The 19,318-nt window shown below is 40.9% G+C and overlaps 1 protein-coding gene across 50 annotated transcripts in view; it reads right to left on the bottom strand.

Annotated features, from left to right (window-relative positions):
- ERC2 (ELKS/RAB6-interacting/CAST family member 2) overlaps positions 1–19,318 on the bottom strand; it is a 973,896-nt gene that overhangs the window by 449,964 nt on the left and 504,614 nt on the right. The gene's annotated exons all lie outside the window — the stretch shown is intronic.

Below are 19,318 nucleotides of genomic sequence, written 5' to 3' on the forward strand. Positions count from 1 at the left end.
CACACACACAATGGAAGCTGACAATGCACATTGCATGCAGAATTTTCAATAATAGAAGCTCTGACTTGTAACCACTGAGATTATTCCATTTTTTGAGGCTTGTAAATACCATTTGGTACTCCAGCAAAGTTATAAATTTTAGAAAGATTTCATAAATACTCTAAGGATTTTTTATAGCTAAATGTCATGAGCATGATGTCCTTTCCAGGAAGAGAAAGGATACGGCCTGCTGTGGAACTCAAACCCAACTCTCCTCCCAGCAAAGAGTCAGAAGCCAGACCAAGGTCTGAAGACTTAGCTCCAGGACAAGCCAGATCTCGTGGACTTTGCACCTTGTGGCAGCCACTCAAGAACAGCGCAGCTGTTTGGCTACTAGATTTGAACATGGTCAACTGTGTAAGTCCTTGTCAAAGCCATGCAGCAGGATGTCCAAGCCCACATCCCCACATTTTCTGCCTTGGCTTCCCTCCTTGCTTTATTCTTCCTCCTCTCCCTAACAATGGCCCTTGCTCTCTGGAAGTGAGTAACATCATGCCTTCCACCTCCTCTGTGGTGCTTGGGGCTACACAAGGACCCAGAAACAAAGCCACCCTTAGTTAAATCTCACAATGCCAGCATACTTGAAAAAGACATCATTTGTCATTTATCAGGCCAGCAGGACACATCCAGAACCTGAAAACATAGCATAAGATAGCTAAAGAAAGGTGTCAAAGGGAGTGCTCAGATTTGAAAACTTGAGAAGTAGAACTTTCTAGGGGCAAAGACAATTTTAGCCTCTGCCTTATAGCATCAGGCTACACTAGCAAAACCCTCCTTGGGGGAGATGTTCCTATTCCTTGCTCTGCCTGATAAAACACTGAATCGTATGTGACCAAGGGGGCCGAAAGGCAGTGCAGTAAGACGCCGAAGACCAAGGGCTTCGTTGCCAGGTCAGCTGCATTCTTATTGCAGCAGCATTCCTTACCAAGTCTGTGATCCTGGCCAAATTACCTCATTAGGAAATGGGGACATTAAATGATTTAATAAACCTAAGGCCCTTCAAATAGTCCCTGGCACACAGTGAGTCTTTATAAATGACAGTGTCACAGGATCCTTAGGGTGTTGTTTTGCCAGCTGGAAACCTCTGTGGCCGGCAAAACCCCTGCTTGGGTTTTGCTTGTACCCACAAACAAAATGGGTTTGTTCCAACCATGTGGCCCAGCAGGCTGGTCTCGGCTCACACTACCATCCCAGATCCCATGCCTGCCAAGGGCAAGCCAGGCACGGAGTGACAAGGGGTGTGTGAGCAAGCATGGGGTCAAGCTACTGCATATAACCAGGTGTGCCAGCTGCAGCAGGGTGGGCAGCTCCAGGTGCCTGCCCTGTGTGAGGCTGCAGCTAGACCAGGTATACCACAAGTAACTTCCATTGCAGGCACCAGGGAACGTGGTGGTAACTGGAAGCTTGGAGACACCAAGAACCACAGAGCCCCAGACAGGGTGCCACCACCCTGGCAAGGGGAGAGCCTAGGTCTGAGCTTCCCAAAGGGCCCCAGCTCTTCTCTCCTTCTCACCGCCCACTATGTAGTGAGCAGGGGGTGTGTTTCAATCCTGTTTCTGTTACAGCTCTTTCAGTCCCACCATAGTGGGTCCCAAGTTCTTGTTCTGCTTCCAGGAAGAATGAAGCAGATGGACAACTGGAGGGTGAGCAAGGTGAAGAGGTACTTCACTAAGTGACGGAAGAGCTCTCAGGAGACCTGAAATGGGTAGCTCATTTCCACAGGCAGGTCATCTTGATGACTGTTCAGCTCTCAGCAGAGAGGAGACTCGTGGTAGGTAGCTCCTATCCACAGAGAGGTTGTCCTGAAGAGTCGAGGAGACCCAAAGTGGGTACTCCTTCCTGTAGCTGGCAGACCCAACATCAGTGTGAGTCTGGATGAGTCCAGGGTTTTTATGGGCTCAGAAGGGAGAAAGTTCATGCTGATTGGTCCATGAGTGGCCATGGGCAGGCCCAGAAAAGGCATCATAAGTTCTCACTCCAGGCTTCACATTCCAACCAGACAGGGAGCCCAGCCCCCAGGCTTCAATCTGTCCCTGGCTTGAAGGTGGGGCTTCACCAGGGATCTGTCCCTTTCTGCCCAGAAAACTGTCTGCCTCCTGCCACCATCAACATGCTGTCCACAGTGCTCAAGATATTCATGTAAAGGGTTGCCTGCAGGCCCATGCCAAGCTGCTCTCAGCACCCCGGCCTCCCACCTGTGCTTGTCAGCACCAAAGTCCAGAGGGGGCTGAGGCGACAGGAAGCTGGAGTGTCAGTGCTGCCTTGAGCATGTGCACACCTTGCCAGGTTGCGGTAGCACCCAGGCCTGGCCACAACTTTGCTCCATACAGGAGCAGGCACCAGAATTGGGAAGAGGACAGGGAGTAAGAATAGGCACTTCTGAGCATGTGGGCACTGGGGGCTTCCCAGACCCTAAGAGCACAGGGATGCATGGGTCCAGAGCCACAGCTGGGCAGCTGCAGCTGTGCACAGGAGTGGGGGCTCTCGCTCTGCCAGCTTAGTAGAGGGCAGGGCTCCAGCCTGTTCTTGGATCCCTCTGGACCCACAGAGCATGTAACCCCAGCCGTGCCTCCCCAGCTGCAGCCGATATCTTCGCTCCTTGTTGGCAGCCACTCCAGATGGGCCACTGCCGCCATCAAGACCCTGATCCTCTTGCCCCAACCTGCTTCTAGAGTATTTATCCACTGCCCCACTACACTCATCATTGACTTTCTCACCTGAGCCAAGAAAACCTTGGGAACAATCTTAGCAAGTTACACAGCAGAAAGTCACAATTAGCAAGACAAGGGTTTATTTTCCCGGTAGAAATTTTACTCTGGGGGACGTTCTGAAGGGCTGACTCCTTCAAACACTCTCCCATATTCTGATCCTGAAACCTCCCCCAAATATGGATGTAACACCACCTCAAATGTGAACGAAATCCAGCAAGTGAAACCCAGTGCTAAGAGATGGTAGAGCCTATTCAGGAAGACCCCAGGGATAGAGAGCAGAGAGATCTTGGGTTACTGCAAAATGTCCTCCTGCCCCCTCCTGATGGACTTGGTAGGATTGGCATGAGCCCACAGGAAACTCCAAGGGAAAAGACAAAGCAGCTTTTGCATCTTCTTGAGAACTCAATGTTCAATCCACAGGCATCTAATAATAAGATGTTCTTCCTTTGAGAAGACCACACACAGATGTCAGGGCCACATGATTAACTAACAAGTCTGGCCCTGATTTACTATTTACCAAATAAATTTCTTATCACTTGGCCTCTCATCAAGGTCTGGTGAGCCAGAGAGCACAGGGTGGTCATGTAGGTCTGAGAATAGTAGTCCTGGGATGGTTACTTCTCACATTGTTAAGCACTGAATAATTTGTCACATTCTACATCCCTCTCACTGTTGACTGGATGATATGCTCAGGATTCCTGGCCTACTGGTCAAAGCTGGTGGCAGATGCACCTCCAGGAGGGTCCAAAGCAGGGTTCCTCTGCCATCTTGCCTGCCTGAAAATATCCCGTTTCAGTATGTTGTGGCTCTACATATCCACCTCAAGTCTCAAAGCCCTCCCCAGAGCCAACAGCACAGGAGTGCAAACAGGGAAATGTTACTGCTTCCATGAGAGCTAAAGCTACCATTACATTTTGCCTGGATCACATTTCTCTTCTCTCCTCCCTGGTCTCCTTGCTTCCAATCTTCCTTCCTTTTTCATCCATTCTCTATCCAACAGCAAGACTGACTGTTTTAAAGTAAGTCCCATCACATCCTTGGTGGCATACAACCTTCCAACAGCTTCCCTTTTCCCAAAAAATAAAACTGCACACCTGTGAACTTTGCTGGCCAGTCTCATCTCACACCATTCTCACCATTAGCCCCAGAATCAGGAATTCGGCCTCCTTTCAGTTGCAATAGCACAGCAGCTCCTTCCCACCAGAAGGTATAGGCACAGGCTATTCTCCCTGTCGAATTCCTCTCCATGGCCATCACTCCTCCCACAACTGACTTTTACCCTTTAAGTCTCTTAGTTGAAGTAATGCCTACTCAGAGGGCCCTTTTCTGGGCATCAAATGCAAGGATGCCCCTCCTATTACAGAATCTCTGACAGCACCCCATGTACTTGCTTCACCATACTCAGCCAATTTGTAATCACGTATTTATTTATATTTTGAATTCCTTATGGACTATTCCACCACCAGACAAGCAGGAATCCACCCCCAGACATTCACTGGAGTGAAGGAATAAGTCCTATCCATGTTCTCTCTGGATCAAGCTACCATCATCTCCAAATTGGATGAGGATGCTGGCTCCAACTGTCCACACAATCCACTCTCTGTAGGGTAGCAGAAAGTAGACAAATTGATTATAACTTCCTCCCTGGAAAAACTTTTCATTGGATCTCCACTTCCTATAAAAACATCCATGTGTCGGCTGGGCACGGTGGCTCATGCCTGTAATCCTAGCACTTTGAGAGGCTGAGGAGGGTGGATCACTCTGAAGTCTAGAGTTCGAAACCAGCCTGGCCAACATGGCAAAACCCTGTCTCTATTAAACATACAAAAATTAGCCAGGTGTGGTAGCAGGCACCTATAATCCCAGCTACTCAGGAGGCTGAGGCAGGAGAATCGCTTGAATCCTGGCAGGGCAGAAGTTGCAGTAAGCCGAGAACACGCCACTTCAGTCGAGCCTCAGCAAAAGATCCATGTGTCTTCACATTGACTTCTACCAGATCTAACTCCTCCGTGCAAGTCTTATCTCATCCTACTCCCTCAAGCTACACTAGTTTTCCATCTGCACCCTGACATGCCAAGTCCTACTGTCCTCAGGGTCTCTGAATAAGTCATTTCCTCTTCTAGAAACTGTTTACCTCACCTCCACCCTGCCCCTTCCTTCATCACTGATAAGTCACCTTTATTTTCTCTCCCCAGTATAAACATGATGCCCTCTGGAAGCTGTCTTGGCCTATCAAGAAACTTAGGTCCTCCTGTTACTACCTCCCAAATCACACCATCCCTGCCTTGCCATGAACTTACCATACTTCTGATCCTTTCTTGTCTTCCTTGTTCTGCTATAGGCCCCTCTGTACAGTGATCACATCTTTCTTCTTGTCTTCTCTACACTAACAGCTAGCACAATGCCTAGTCCATTGCCACCAACAGGTTTTCACTGGTGACAATTTAATTTATTTCTGAAACTGGCCCTCTCTTTGTTCGAAGTATAAAAGAAGTTCCCCTTTTTGCCACATGCTTTCTTAAAATTATTTACAAATGTGTATCTAGGGATTTACATGAAGTAAGATTGCTTTTTCACATCTGTTTTCAGAAAGGTACTTTCTATTAAAAAAATTCAATTTCATAAAACAAATGTCAGTTCCTTGTCAATGAAATAAAAAAAAAAAATCCTGAACTGATTCTTTACATTGACTTCTACCAGATCTTCTAACTCCTACCATCCAAGTCGTATCTCATTCTCCTCCCCAACGCCACACTGGAAATCCATTTGCGCCCTGACATGCCAAGGCCTATGTCCTCAGGGCAGTCAGTGATGATGAACACTAATGAGTATTATTAGCTGGTGCTAACAATGACAACCTGGAGTTCTCATTTTTAGCAAGATCATCTTCAAAATTAAACTGAAAATCCAAGAGCTGAGGTCAAAAAAGAAAAAAAAAACCTGGGTAACTCTTTCCGAATTTAATTTGTATTCACCAGATGATTTTTAAAATCTACATAGTTCACAGCAGACTGATGACTTGTTTTCATTTTATGCTGCTGAGAAAGTCTTTCCAACGTCTGGAATAGTGGTCAGCAATCTTTTTCTGTAAATGGCCAGATAGTAAATAGCTTAGATTTTGCAGGCCATATGGCCTCTGTCAAACTACTCAACTTTTCCTCTACTTTGTCATGTATTACAAAAGTAGCCACAGACAATATATAAACTAACAGGCATGGCTGTGTTCCAATAAAACTTTATTTGCAAGAACAAGTAGCAGGGTCAGATTTGGCCTGTGGGCCAGAATTTGCTGAACCCTGGTCTGGAACATGAGGCAATAATCATCATAGCAGCAAATGCTCATATTACTTACTTTGTGACATCACATGATGGGCTCTAGGCACTTCACATATATTAACTTAATTCTCGCAACAGCCTTACTAGGTAGGTTCTATTTATTTATTCCTTTTGCAGATGAGGGAACAGTTGAAAGTTACAGAGCTAGTGAGTATCAAAGCCAGGATTCTCAATCATTCTGGCTCCAAAGACTATCTCCAACTCTTAGTCTCTGTGCTATGCCAACCAACTATGCAGAATGCTGCAGAGTTCCTTCCCACCACTATCCTGCTTTCTCTTCCCCAAAGCAACCCTAAAAGCTCTAAGGAGGACAAATGAGAAATCTCAGGATACTATACCTGTTCTGTAGTTAAGCCACTTTAAAACATACCACTCCAAACTTCATAGGACACCCCTGGCCGGTAGCTTGGTTGATTATTAGAGAACTAGATACAGATGAGGTCATTATTTGGGAATATTAGCTTTCCACAAGAAGAGCTTGAGGATGGACTGTGAAGGTTCAACAGCTTAAATGTCACCGTGCAGCAACAGTTATTGAAACAAGGACCCAACTACAAAGAACAGAAAACCAACCAGGGAACCTTGCAATTTCCCTGTTAATTTCTATTCTCTGAACCCATTAATCTCAAGGTTATCTCCTTTTGAACAAATTATAAGGTTTTATGGATGGATGTAGCCCCACAAGCAGAAACATGTATTGTACTTCACATCCTGGAACCTAAGTGTATCATAATGAGTTTGGTTCTTCTTCCTGTACAAACAGACTGAATCTAAGACAAAAAGTCTGGAGATGACAGAACAAGTGAAGATAAAAACAGAAGCTCAACAGAACCTTCTCTTTTTGTAAGAGAAGGACAAAAGGGCAAGGACAATACAGACATCAGGTAACCGATTTGAGGACAGCTTCAGGACCAGAGGGGCAAACCCAAGACCGGGCAAGACATAAGATTAAAACTCCTGCCCTGTTCCCACCTCATATCTCCTCTTTGCACATCATTCACCTCTTTTCAAATTAAAAAATGGAATCTGAACACTTTAAAAACAAAACATTCATATAATTGCCCCAATTCCATGGAGTACTGTATCATTCTAAAAGCCTACGACACCACTGTTAGACACAGGCACATTAGGGCCAATTTGGTAGGGTGTCAGCTGTATTTACAGTTTGGAGCAATATAAAAACATATGGAAACTGTGAAAATTGACCCCCCAGGGGCTAATGTTGGAGGAAACCAACATTCCACAGTCTGGCCAGAGGTTGAGGGCGATTTGCCCAGACAGTATACAGCCGAGGCAGCCTATGAGCACAAGGGGCACTTCGTGTATGCAAGATCTATTTTTAATGCATCCAATCTGAGATTGGGCTGCAGCGGTCCAGGCATAAAATAAAATGGAAGTGTAAGAAGATAAAAATCTTACATGATGATTTTCCAAATTAGAGTATGGAAGTAATGTGTTGGAGTTTATATTATTTGCTATCGAAAATCAATTTTAAAACATCGTTAAATAATAAAAGCATCCTCCATTTTCAAATGTTAGAGTATGTATCAGATGCATGCTAAGCACTGTAAAAATATAATCTCAGAGAAACGAAACCACGTCCTTACATGGAGGGCACTTTATCCCCATTTTACAGATGAAGAAGCAGAGGTTTAAACAGGCTATATAATATGCCCAACGTCATATAGTTAAAAACTTAGGGAAGTAGAATTTGAACTACTGTTTTGATGCTGCCAAAGATCATGGCATCTATTATGCTATATAGCAATAATAAAGTATTATTGTACATTACTGAGGCGTTTGCCACAAAAGTAGATGGAACATACTAACTAACTAGGTCTAAACATTTCCTTTTGAAAGGAATCTTTTTTTTTTTTTTCCTGTGAGGTAGGCAAAGCACCAGCTCCAATAAAGCAACTTATATACTCTTTAGGATCTGGTCTGAGGTGTGGCTTATTGACCAATCCAAAGATAATTTAGACCAGCACCGAATTAGATTTATATTGCTGCATGACAATTCCCACAAACTTAGCAGCCTAAAACAACAATTATTTATTATCTCACAGCTTCTGTGGGTCAGAAGTCCAGGCACAGCTTAGTTGGTCCCTCTGTTCATAGTCTTACGAGGCTGAAATCAGGGTCTCAGCTAGACTGCAATTCTCATTGGCAGGCTTAACTGGGGAATAATGTGCTTCCAAGCTCATTCAGGTTGTTGGCAGGATTCCTTTCCTTGCAGCTCTATGCCTGAGGTTCCCAGCTTTTAACTGTGTGTTAGCTAGAGACTGAAGGCTTCTTTCAGGTCTAAAGGCCACCCAAAGTTCCTTGCCATGTGGCCCTCTACCTAAGCAGTTTGTAACATGGCTGTTTGATTTTCTGACGCTAGCAGGATAATCTCTTCAGTCTGCTGAGATTAAGTTTCATATAATATAGCATAATCATGGCAGTGGCATTCCATCACCTTTGCCATGTGACATACCCTATTCAAGGGAATGTTATCCATCACCTTTGCCATATTCTATCAGCTAGATGCAAGTTACAAGACCTGCCCACACTCAAGTGGAGATCATACAAGGGTGTGAAAACCAGGGGTAGAGATCATGGGACCACATCAGAATCTGTCTCTCATATGTAATATTTTCTGTAATTATGGAAATCTTCTAGGCTAGCCACAAGCCACATGTGGCTATTGGAAACTTAAAAAGCAGCTTGTTCAACTGTAAAAGTGATTTTTAAATATTATTTAATTTTAACTAATTTAAGTAGCCTAATGTAGCTCATGGCTACCCTATTGGCCAGCACTGATTTGAACATTAACCAAGATCCATATTATATGTTAGTTATTTTTTTTAAATTTCTTAAACATTTGTTTTATTTTTGTGTGTGTGCTTTTCTTTCTAAATATTTCATAATGCTTTTACTGGCCATTTCAAACAGTTCTTAGGGACTATTCACATTAGTATCTACCTAACAGGCTTCATTTTTCCAACGTCCCAAACTTCTTCCAAACTATTTTCATTAATACAACTTAAAGCATCTGGAAGGCTTAACTTATGGTCAACGAGGGGTTACAGTAATTTATGCATCCTTACACTTTCCCAAGTATTTATCCCCATGACAACACATTACAAAAATAAATGGCTGATCTTTCCACTCTTCTTCTTGTAACTCAAACCTCTTCTCTTAGTCTGATGTGAATGAGTAAAACAGAATCGGTGGTGGGTGGTGGATGAAGCAAAAATCAATGAAGGATAGCAAAGTTCCAGAATTATCAGCAAAGAGGGTGTAAACTACTTCCCCCTGATTAAATGAGAAGACAGAACAAACCACTTCCCCACACAATTGCCTCAATACAATTAACCCCTTCCAAAATCCACTGCTAAAATGCTACCTGTTTCATTTTCACTTGATGACATGTTTTTCCTAACTCAGTGGTTTCCAAATAGCGTTCTCCCAGTACTAGCTCTAGGGTATGTTAATAAAATTACCAAAAAATAAAACAAAACCAAAAAACAAGGGGCTAGGAACAAATAAGCCTGGAGAGCCCATGTGTAGATTCCTGTTCCCTGGAACATAAACTTTCCCTCTTCTTGACCAAGCCTATTTTCTCAACTGACATAATTTTCCATATTTACCTAGTGGGATTCATAAAAATCGTGGGCACCCACAGTTTTTCATGCCCTCTCTAGTTTTCGCCTTGATGGCAGTGTTTCTAGAGTTCCCAGGGACAGGGTAGCCCAACATTTAGGAATGTCATCCCATCTAAAATCCACAGAGCAGCCACTAGGATCTCCAACTCAGGTGCATAAGCATGTATGCCATAGAATGCAGCATTTGATCAGCATCTCTTTGGACTAGACAATGCTCATGTTGTATACACACCTCATTTAATCCTCATGACAATCTAATGACAAAGATATTTCATAGACCAGAAAAATGAGGAAGAGCAGGAAAGCAACTTGCTTAGAGGGCTGATCCAGCTAGCGGGAGGCAATGCTGGAGCGCCACCCCAATCTATAAGACTCCGAAATTCATGTCATTTTCCTAACTGAATACTTCTGATTTACCATACTTGCTAATTCCCTATTTTCAGAGCTAACCAGGATAATCCTACTACTAAAAAGAAAAAACTCACTGGCCAGCTCTAAGACTGTTTATCCAAAGCTACATGACTCCCACCCACCATGGGCTGTTCCAAGTGCTTTCTTTCTTCTCACCACAGAAAACTCAGTAAATACCCAATTTTTCACATCAGAGGGCATGCGTGCACGCACACACACACACCCAAAATCACATGCATACATATATATTTATATTTATATTTCACACACACAAACATCCTTAAACGGTGGTTGAGAGGGCATCTCTCTTTTACACATAGGCATTGTCTTCTGTATGACATAGGCATTGCAATTACTAAAAGCCATCTGATACACCTTGAAAAAGACAGATAGGAGTAAGTTTACTCTAACATTCTTCATATAGCATCTAAGGAAACTGTTTATCAGTGAATGGCTGAGGTTTGAGAAATAACTAAAGTTTTTGAAAATTCCTGTGGGATAATATATGGATAACTCTTTATTAAATGAAGCTGTAGCATAATTTAGAAATGAGAAATAATTTCAAGTAATATAATATAGACTGACTTTTCTACACTAGCAGGTAATAGCCAAAATTTTTACTCTAATAAGAAAAACATCAATATTAATTAGTTGAATATGAAAAATATTTCATTTAGATTTAAGATAAAGCAGAAAAAAGGGAATTGATTTGCAAAAAGTAGGTGTTTTGCTGATAATAGTGTCTCAACCTCATATTTCTCAGCCCATGCAGTGATTTTGATTACTATTAGTCCCTTTTTCTGTTATACATCCTTAATTATTTCTTATTGTACCTTATAAAATAAAAAATCTTCCTTCAAAGAAGAAATTTACAAGAAAAACTTTCCCCTTTCCCAACTGAAGAAACTGAAAACCCCTAAAAAATCAACATCTTCAAAGCCCAACCCATGAACAAAGCAACATTTTATCTGTTGTGGTTTATATGTGCCCCACAAAGTTCATAAGTTGGAAACTTGATCCCCTGTGCAGCAATGCTGGAAGGTGGGGGCCTAATGGGAAGTGTTTGAGTCATGGGGGCACTGTCCTTATGAATGGATTAATGCTGTTGTCCTGGGAGTGGGTTCCATATGAAAGGACAAGTTCAGCCCCCTCTCGCTGTCTCTGTTGTACTCTCTTGCCCTCTCTTGCCTTTCTGCCTTTCACCATGGAATGAAGCAGCAAGAAGGCCCTCACCAGATGCCAGCTTCCTGATCTTGAACTTTCCATCCTATAGAATGAGAAGTAAACTTCCATTCAGTATAAATTACGCCATACCACAGACTGCGTAATTTACCACAAAACCAATACCATTCAAAAATAATGTGGTCAAATTATTAAGAACTTTTTGTATCATAGTGAACTCAAATCCTCTTTTCCTTATATTTTTAATTACTTGATTTTCTTTTTTTTTTTTTTCATTTCTTAACATTACATTTTAATATGGATCATCTAGAAAATTAAGGTATTGGCTTACATTTCAAATGCAGAAGTGAAATGACAAGGAACAATAGTTTCCCTGGCTGTTGGCGTTTATTTTCTATATTGTTTTTTGAAGGAAATTGATTACAAGAAAACTCCTGGCAACACCCGAAAACATGATGATTCAGAAAAAGAATCAAAGGTTTCTCATTGAACAAATTGTTGGGAATAGAATATTTATGATAGAGATTTACAAATCTCTATGAACTGAAGGCATTTCCTGGGCAATTAATCAAGGGGAACTTTTATGTAAAAACACATCTCAATTGAGCTAGTCAAATAAGAGCCCGTAAGCTGCAATGACTAATTATAAGTCTCAGACCTGTGCAGTTTGCTGAAATGCTTTTCTTCAGGCCATTAAAAACACCATGACAACATACAAATTCAGCAAGAATAAACTAATAATTAGAAGTTACAATTACAGAAAGGAATTATTCAAAGTATGTGACCTTTGTACAAAAATGATACATGTTTATTTGATACTACAGACTCTCCTCTATTTTCCCCCTTTGATAGGCCTGTGTAATTCCCACTAACAATAATGAGAGATATGTGCTAAAAATGAATAGCTGCTAACTCCAGCCATCTGTGCATTCCTGGTACAAATAAAATTGAATGTCATCACTACCCTATTGGATTTCTCGGTAATGCTCTTTGCTGATAAGAACTTTAAAAAAATACCAATGGCTTTTTTCTTTTTCTTACTCATACAAAGCATGCCCATTCCCCTTGCTACATAAAGGGGTCTATTCTACTCAGAATCCAGGCAGCCACTGAGAGGTGAGGGTGAGATAAATCCTTGCTTATCAAGATAACTGTTTCCCCACTCAGTATAAATGGAGACAAAGTATACCCAGACTCGAATGATTAAAATGGCCAAATTCTTAGCAGGTTAACTCATTACTTTTCATCCTTCTCTTGCCAGCCCTGAAAGCTAAGTAGCTGTCTTAACAGCCTGCAGCAATCACTTCCAAACAACCCTCCTGACCTAAAGGAGAAATATAAAGGTAAAATGGAGTTAATTCATTTTTCCTTTATGAATTACTGGCTGTCAAAAATTTGAGAAAGGTCCCAAGCTTTAATGGATAGTTTTGGAAAGAGAGATCATGTGTTATAGAACCCAAGATGGTATGCTAGAGAGCCAGAAAAGCTGGAAGACTGGAAAATCACTGGTCAGAAATTTTGTACATACACACACACACACATAGACCCCTCACCATTGTATATACACGAAGAGAAGCCAGTATGACCATCTCCAGTCCCAGCCAAGTGTCTCTGCAGTGACACCTGAGGAACACACAGCATCACAGGGCCACACAGTTCTACCTTCACTTCCCTAAGCAGCCAGTTGACCGGCAGTAAGCCAACCTTTGCAAGGACACCTCCATACAACCCTCTTGGGGTTGTGTGTTTAGTCCGAAAACCCAAAGGTCTAATAATCAGGTGTATCAATCACTTCTTACTCTAGAGTCATACAGAAGGCTATAGTGCTTGGGATCTTCTCTAAGGTTTGATCATTAGATCTAGTTTTATAAGACATACGATGACAGAACTGCTAGGAATATTTATTAGCTTGGCTAACAACTAAAGAAAAAAATGGTAATCACTGCTCTCTGGAGAGGCTTTTTAAATTTCATTTTATGGCACTATAAAATGAGGCCATACCCTGAGCATTTAAATGGGCAAATTATTTGGTTGGAAGTAGCTCAAATTTTGAAGTTCAGTCACACTGGTAGACATGAAAACTAAGTGAATATTCAAAGTAAGGGTCCATTTCAAAGGCAGCTAAGACATCACCAAAAGAGAGGAAGCATTTATTTCATATAAATGGCTGCATGTGTGTTGCAGGAGCATATATGTTTGGGGTCAAGATTACACTTTAAAGTTTTGGCAAACTGCCCCTAATAGTACCTCATTGAGCTATTAAATAAGCAGTGTCAATATAAAGCTGTCAACTAGTAATTTATTTGCAAACAACATATTTAATTTTAATAATACCAATCACAAATCCACTTACTTTCTATGAGAGCATAATTTTTTTAAACTATCCCCCTTCCAACTTATTAAAAAGATTAACTATTGTGTATTGAACAGGGTTTTTAGTAGGACATATCAAATAATAATAATTACTAATTAGTAATATTACTAATGTAATAATTAGCAGTAATCCCATTACCACTAATCAGATTAGTAGTAATGCCATTAGTAATAATTAGTAGTAATCCCATTATTAATATTAGTAATAATTAGTAACAGTAAAATTGCTAATATACAAGAAAAACTAAGAGTCATATATTTAATAAGGGTCTAGTATCTATAATATATAAATACCACAACTCAACAATAAAAAGACAAATAACCTAATTAAATCTGGGCACAGGATTTGAATAGACATTTCTCCAAATAAGATATATAAATGGCCAATAAGACCATGAATAGATGTTCAACCTCACTAGTCATTAGAAAAATGTAAATCAAAACCACAATGGGATACCACTTTATACCCAATAGGATGGCTATGGTCAAAATGAAAAATAATGTTGGTGAGAATGTGGAGAATTTGGAATGATTATTTATTGCTAGTGGGAATGTAAAATGGCACACCCACTTTGGAAAACAATTTGGCAGTTCCTCAACAAGCTAAACATAGAGTTACCATAGGACACAGCAATTCCACTTATAGTATACAGCCAGGAGAAGTGAAAATATAGATACAAACAACAATTTGCCCACATATGTCCATAGCAATATTTTTTGTATCAGCTAAAAACTGGAAACAAAAGTCAATCAACTGATGAATAGATAAACAAAATGTGGTTTACCTACACAATGGAATATTATCAGTAAAAAGGAAAGAAGTACTGATACATGCTATAACATGGGTGGAACTCAAACACATTATGCTAACTAAAAGAAGCCAGTCACACAAAACCACATAATATATAATCCCAATTAAATAAACTGTCTCAAATACTCAAACTCTTAGAAACAGGAAATATTATAGACGAGTGGTTGCCAGAGGCTGGGGGAAAGAGGGAATAAATGAGGAAGTAGGGAGTGATTGCTAATGAGTACGGGGTTTCTTTCTGGGATGATTAAATTTTAATTCTAGAATTAGATGGTGGTGATGGTTGCACAACCTTGTGAATATACCAAAAACCACTTAATTATATATGTTAAAAGGGTGAATTTTATGGTATTTGAATATATCTTAATTAAAAAATTACAATGCTAGTAATAAAAAAATTAGATGGTACAAAGAGGTTTATTTTTAAAAGTTATATTGCCCCTCCATCTTCCCCAATAACCACTTCCACTGTTAAGGGTTTTCTGTCAATCATTCTAGAAATTTTTCAGCATAATGCAAGCATAGACACACCTCCTTTAAAAATATAATGGATAATACCATACATTTTACAATATGTCTTCGACATCTTTCCATGTCAGTAATGTATAGATTGGGGCATGGAGAAGGGTCTGGAGAGAAACAGTAGAGCTGAAAGAAGGAATGCCAGGTGGGAACTGAAATCACCCTCTGGGTGATGGAGGAGCAAGGATCTGTACCTTCCTCAAATTTTTGAATGTCTATTGAACAATCATGGATATCCTATATATATCTCAATATATTGAAATTAAAATTTCAACTATTGCCTTCTCATAGCCAAAAATCACCCTTCTTCTTCTGTACCCTTTACCTTCATCAAAGCCACCCAAGAATGAAAGTCAAAGAGGAGTGAGTCCTCCGTATTCCTAGCACATCACACACAATAGATTACTGTGCTCTGCTATTGTAATTTAAAATATCTATCAAAATAGTTAGCTCCTCTTAATTCTTATTGATACTAGCTCAGCTCATGATTTTGTTGTCATTGTTCAGACATTGAAATAGTTCCTAGTTGACTTCCCTGATGCCAATGTACCTATCATTCCATCCATTCTTACATCCATCCATCCATCTAGTCATCCAACAAATATTTATAAAACACAAACCATGGGTTAGGCATTAAGAACACAAAAACAAAGAGGTTATCATCTTTATCATTAGACCATTCAAAATTTAATGGAAGGGAGAAACATGGAGCTGGGAAATGGTAACAAAATGCTTTTTTGTGGGTGATTTTTTTAAATTTTACTTTCTGTTCCAGGATACATGTGCAGAATGTGCAGGTTTGTTACATAGGCACACATGTGCTATGGTGGTTTGCTGCACCTATCAACCAGTCATCGAGGTTTTAAGTCCTACATGCATTAGGTATTTGTCCTCATGCTCTCCCTCCCCTTTTCACCAATCCCCCAACAGGCCCCAGTGTGTGATGTTCCCCTCCCTGTGTCCATGTGTTCTCATTGTTCAGCTCCCACTTATGAGTGAGAACAGCAGTGTTTGATTTTTTGTTCTGTGTTAGTTTGCTGAGAATGATGGTTTCCAGCTTCATCCATGTCCCTGCAAAGGACATGAACTCATTCTTTTTTATAGCTGCATTGTATTCCATGATGTATATGTGCCACATTTTTCCAGTTTTTCACTGATGGGCATTTGGGTTGGTTCCAAGTCTTTGCTATTGTAAATAGTGCTGCAGTAAACATATGTGTCCACGTGTCTTTATAGTAGATCAGGTGAACTATTATCTTTTGAGAGGAATTAGAAAGTAACATTAAATTTGAACTTCAAGGATGTATAGAGGTTTGCAGGTATATAGAAGGAAAAGGTCATTTAGGCAATGGGAAAACTATGCTCCAATGTAGAGAGATGGGAATGATCTGTCAATTGTAAACAATGAGAAACAATTGGGTGAAGGCAAACACTGAATGGGAAATGAGGGGGTGAAGTGACATCATATGTACATAGGGTTTAAGATGAGACTTGAAAGCAACTCACGGCCAGACTATGAAGAGTTTATAAAACCAGGAGGTGTAGTTGGATATTCTGCCCAACCTGTGAGGAGGAGACAACAGGGGCCTCTAGGCATAGGGTGTTGCCTCACTTATTTTATCTAGAGTAGAGGAGCCGGACAGAGTGATTCTCTGGAGGTTACTGCAATTGTCCAAATTACCAATTGGGACAGCAGCATTGAGAGTGGGGAAACAAAAGGAAAGAAATGGAATCTGTTGGATTACATACAGTGAGGAATGAGCTACAGGCCACTTGGAGTTTCCTATCTTAGATAAGCAGATGAATGTTGTACCACTTCTATACCTAAGTGCCAAATATATAGAGTAGTGAGAAAATGGGTGAAAGAAATGGTGATGAGTCCAATTTTGGTTGTGTGGAAAGTAAGAGGTAGACATCTTTCAAAACACAATCCTGTTCCCCACTGCCTTAATAATAAATTTTTAAAAATTGTTTTTATGATGGTATACAAGGGAGTATCCACGCGTGTCTATTTGTCTGTTCCCACATTCTTTGCCTCTGAAATAACCTAGGTTCAAATCCAGAATCACCTTGAGCAGATTACCAATAACCTCACTAAGCCTCAGTTTACTCATATGCCCATTGCAAATTACACTACCCTTCCTGCAGGGTTGTTGGGATTAGAAAAATTCTCGCACATCAGCGTTTTGCACAGACTCTGGCCCATGAAAACTGCCTAACAAATGACAGCACAGTTTTCAAGAAAGGCACTTAGGATTATCTTTCCCCTAAATTACATTAGAAATATAGGGTTAATATAGGGTTTCAGAAAGGTATTATGTGTTTTTATAAACTTTACAAAACTTAGTTGATCGTATGATAAAATCAGCCTCCAAATAGCATTTAAAATGTAGGGAAGTTTAGTTAGTCCCTCTACACAAACATTTTAATTTTAGAAAACTATACAAAAGTAAAATGTCTATGAGAGATGAGAAGATAAACCAAACAAACCAAAAAACAAAACAAGGAAAGAAATCCCACTCTGTCCAGCAGCTAGGAGAACTAAGAAGCCCACACAGATCCTCTCTATAAGGTAGTCTATAGACAAAGTCATTGAAGCTTAAAAGTTTAAAGTTTAAAAGTTGAAGGAAAAAAGAAATGCCTAATCTCTGTAGGAGGAAGACCCTACAACTTGATGGCTTGATACATACCCTCTGACCTGACATAAAGATGAGGAAAGAGCAATTCCAGTGTGATTACTGCCTGGACAAGGGCTGATGCACGGTTTGAGTTCTCAGCCCTTGTCTTTGTTATGTGCTACCAGCACTCCCACTTGTATCAGACAAGATCAAGGCAGATGCAGATACCGTGCTACAGAGAAGTCCATCTCTCCTTTAGAGAGTTGTTTTCCAAAAGGAAAACCATCATATATCAAAACAAAGGCCTTCATTTCTTTTCAGCTTTCAAGCTGCTGCAGTTCTCTGATCACACTGTGTGGGGCCATAAAGAACTGTCCCAAAAATGATTCCTGGAACAAGCAGAAAACCCCTCCTGGAAATACATCTTTTCTCTTGGCTGCTTCCCCAGAATTCCCCACCGGGAACCATCTTAAGCAGGCAGAAGGATGGATGACCGAGGTCTTCCCCCATCTCTGCCGTCCATGATCCTTGAAGCGCATCCAGAGCTGACTGTCTCCAGTCTACAAAGCCACTGCCTCCATGGAGGCCCACTCACCAGGCCCACTCAAACTTACTTCAAAAGGAGGAATTTCACATTCCGGCTCAAGAGAGGGCAAAGACTAGGACAAGCAGCTCAAAAAAGCCTGCTAGAACTGCCAACACAAACAGCTTCTCAACTTCCATTATAAGAGGTTTTCATCAACGCCTGGAATCCTTTGTATTATAGACATAGCTTTCCACCCCAAAAGAAGCACATTAAAAAGTGGTCCCTATGGTCCCAGGAGTGCTTGAGCCAAACCAATTTATACTAGCACAAAAACCCTTCCTTTGGAATCAGACACAGTGTTTAAGATTCTGGCTCTGGAGCTGAAATGGCTGAGTTTGAATCCTGGCTCCACTATTTAATAGCTGTATAGGAGTGGACAAGTTACTTAACTTCATTGAGACTTTGTTTCCTGATCTCAGAAATGGGACTGAGTAACAGCACCTACTGTCTTGGAGCTGCTATAAAGAAAACACGAATTAAACTTTGCAGAATGCATAAGACAAAGGCTAATGGTAAATAAGTGCTCAACAAACTTTGTTCTTATTCTGCTGCAATAATAGCAACAGCAATAACAGCACATCATGCCTTTATTTTCTTCCTACTCTCATAGTAGCTAGGTTTTTTTTCTGTTTATTTGTTTATCCTGTGCTGCTGGCTCTTGTGGAAACATGGCCTTGCTCTTCTGGAAACAAGGAGGATAGAGATACAGGCTGATGGTTTTTGTGCTTTTGTCTTCTAAAAAACTTCATTAGTTATCCCTACATCCCCTAAATATATTTCTGCTTCTTCATCATCGTTGCTTCTGGCTTGAGCTACTGCCTATCCCTCCAGCACAGAGATGGTTCAGGATTGATCCTTCCAGAAGATACTCCTCACTATTTGCATCCCAGGCTCAAAAAGTTCAAAATCTATTAGCTCAGCACTCAAGGCTTTCCCCTGTCCTGACCAGCCCTTTTTGCCCCTCTTGCCCCTACTGCAGAGCCTAAGCTATAGACAGCCCCACTTCTTCTGAGCATGACTTCTATCTTCCCGCCTCTTTTGCCATGGCTCAGGCTCCCCATCTAGTTCTACATCTGGTAAAA

The sequence above is a fragment of the Callithrix jacchus genome, chromosome 15 (genome assembly GCF_049354715.1).
Source record: "Callithrix jacchus isolate 240 chromosome 15, calJac240_pri, whole genome shotgun sequence".
In the NCBI taxonomy this organism is placed as follows: domain Eukaryota; kingdom Metazoa; phylum Chordata; class Mammalia; order Primates; family Cebidae; genus Callithrix; species Callithrix jacchus.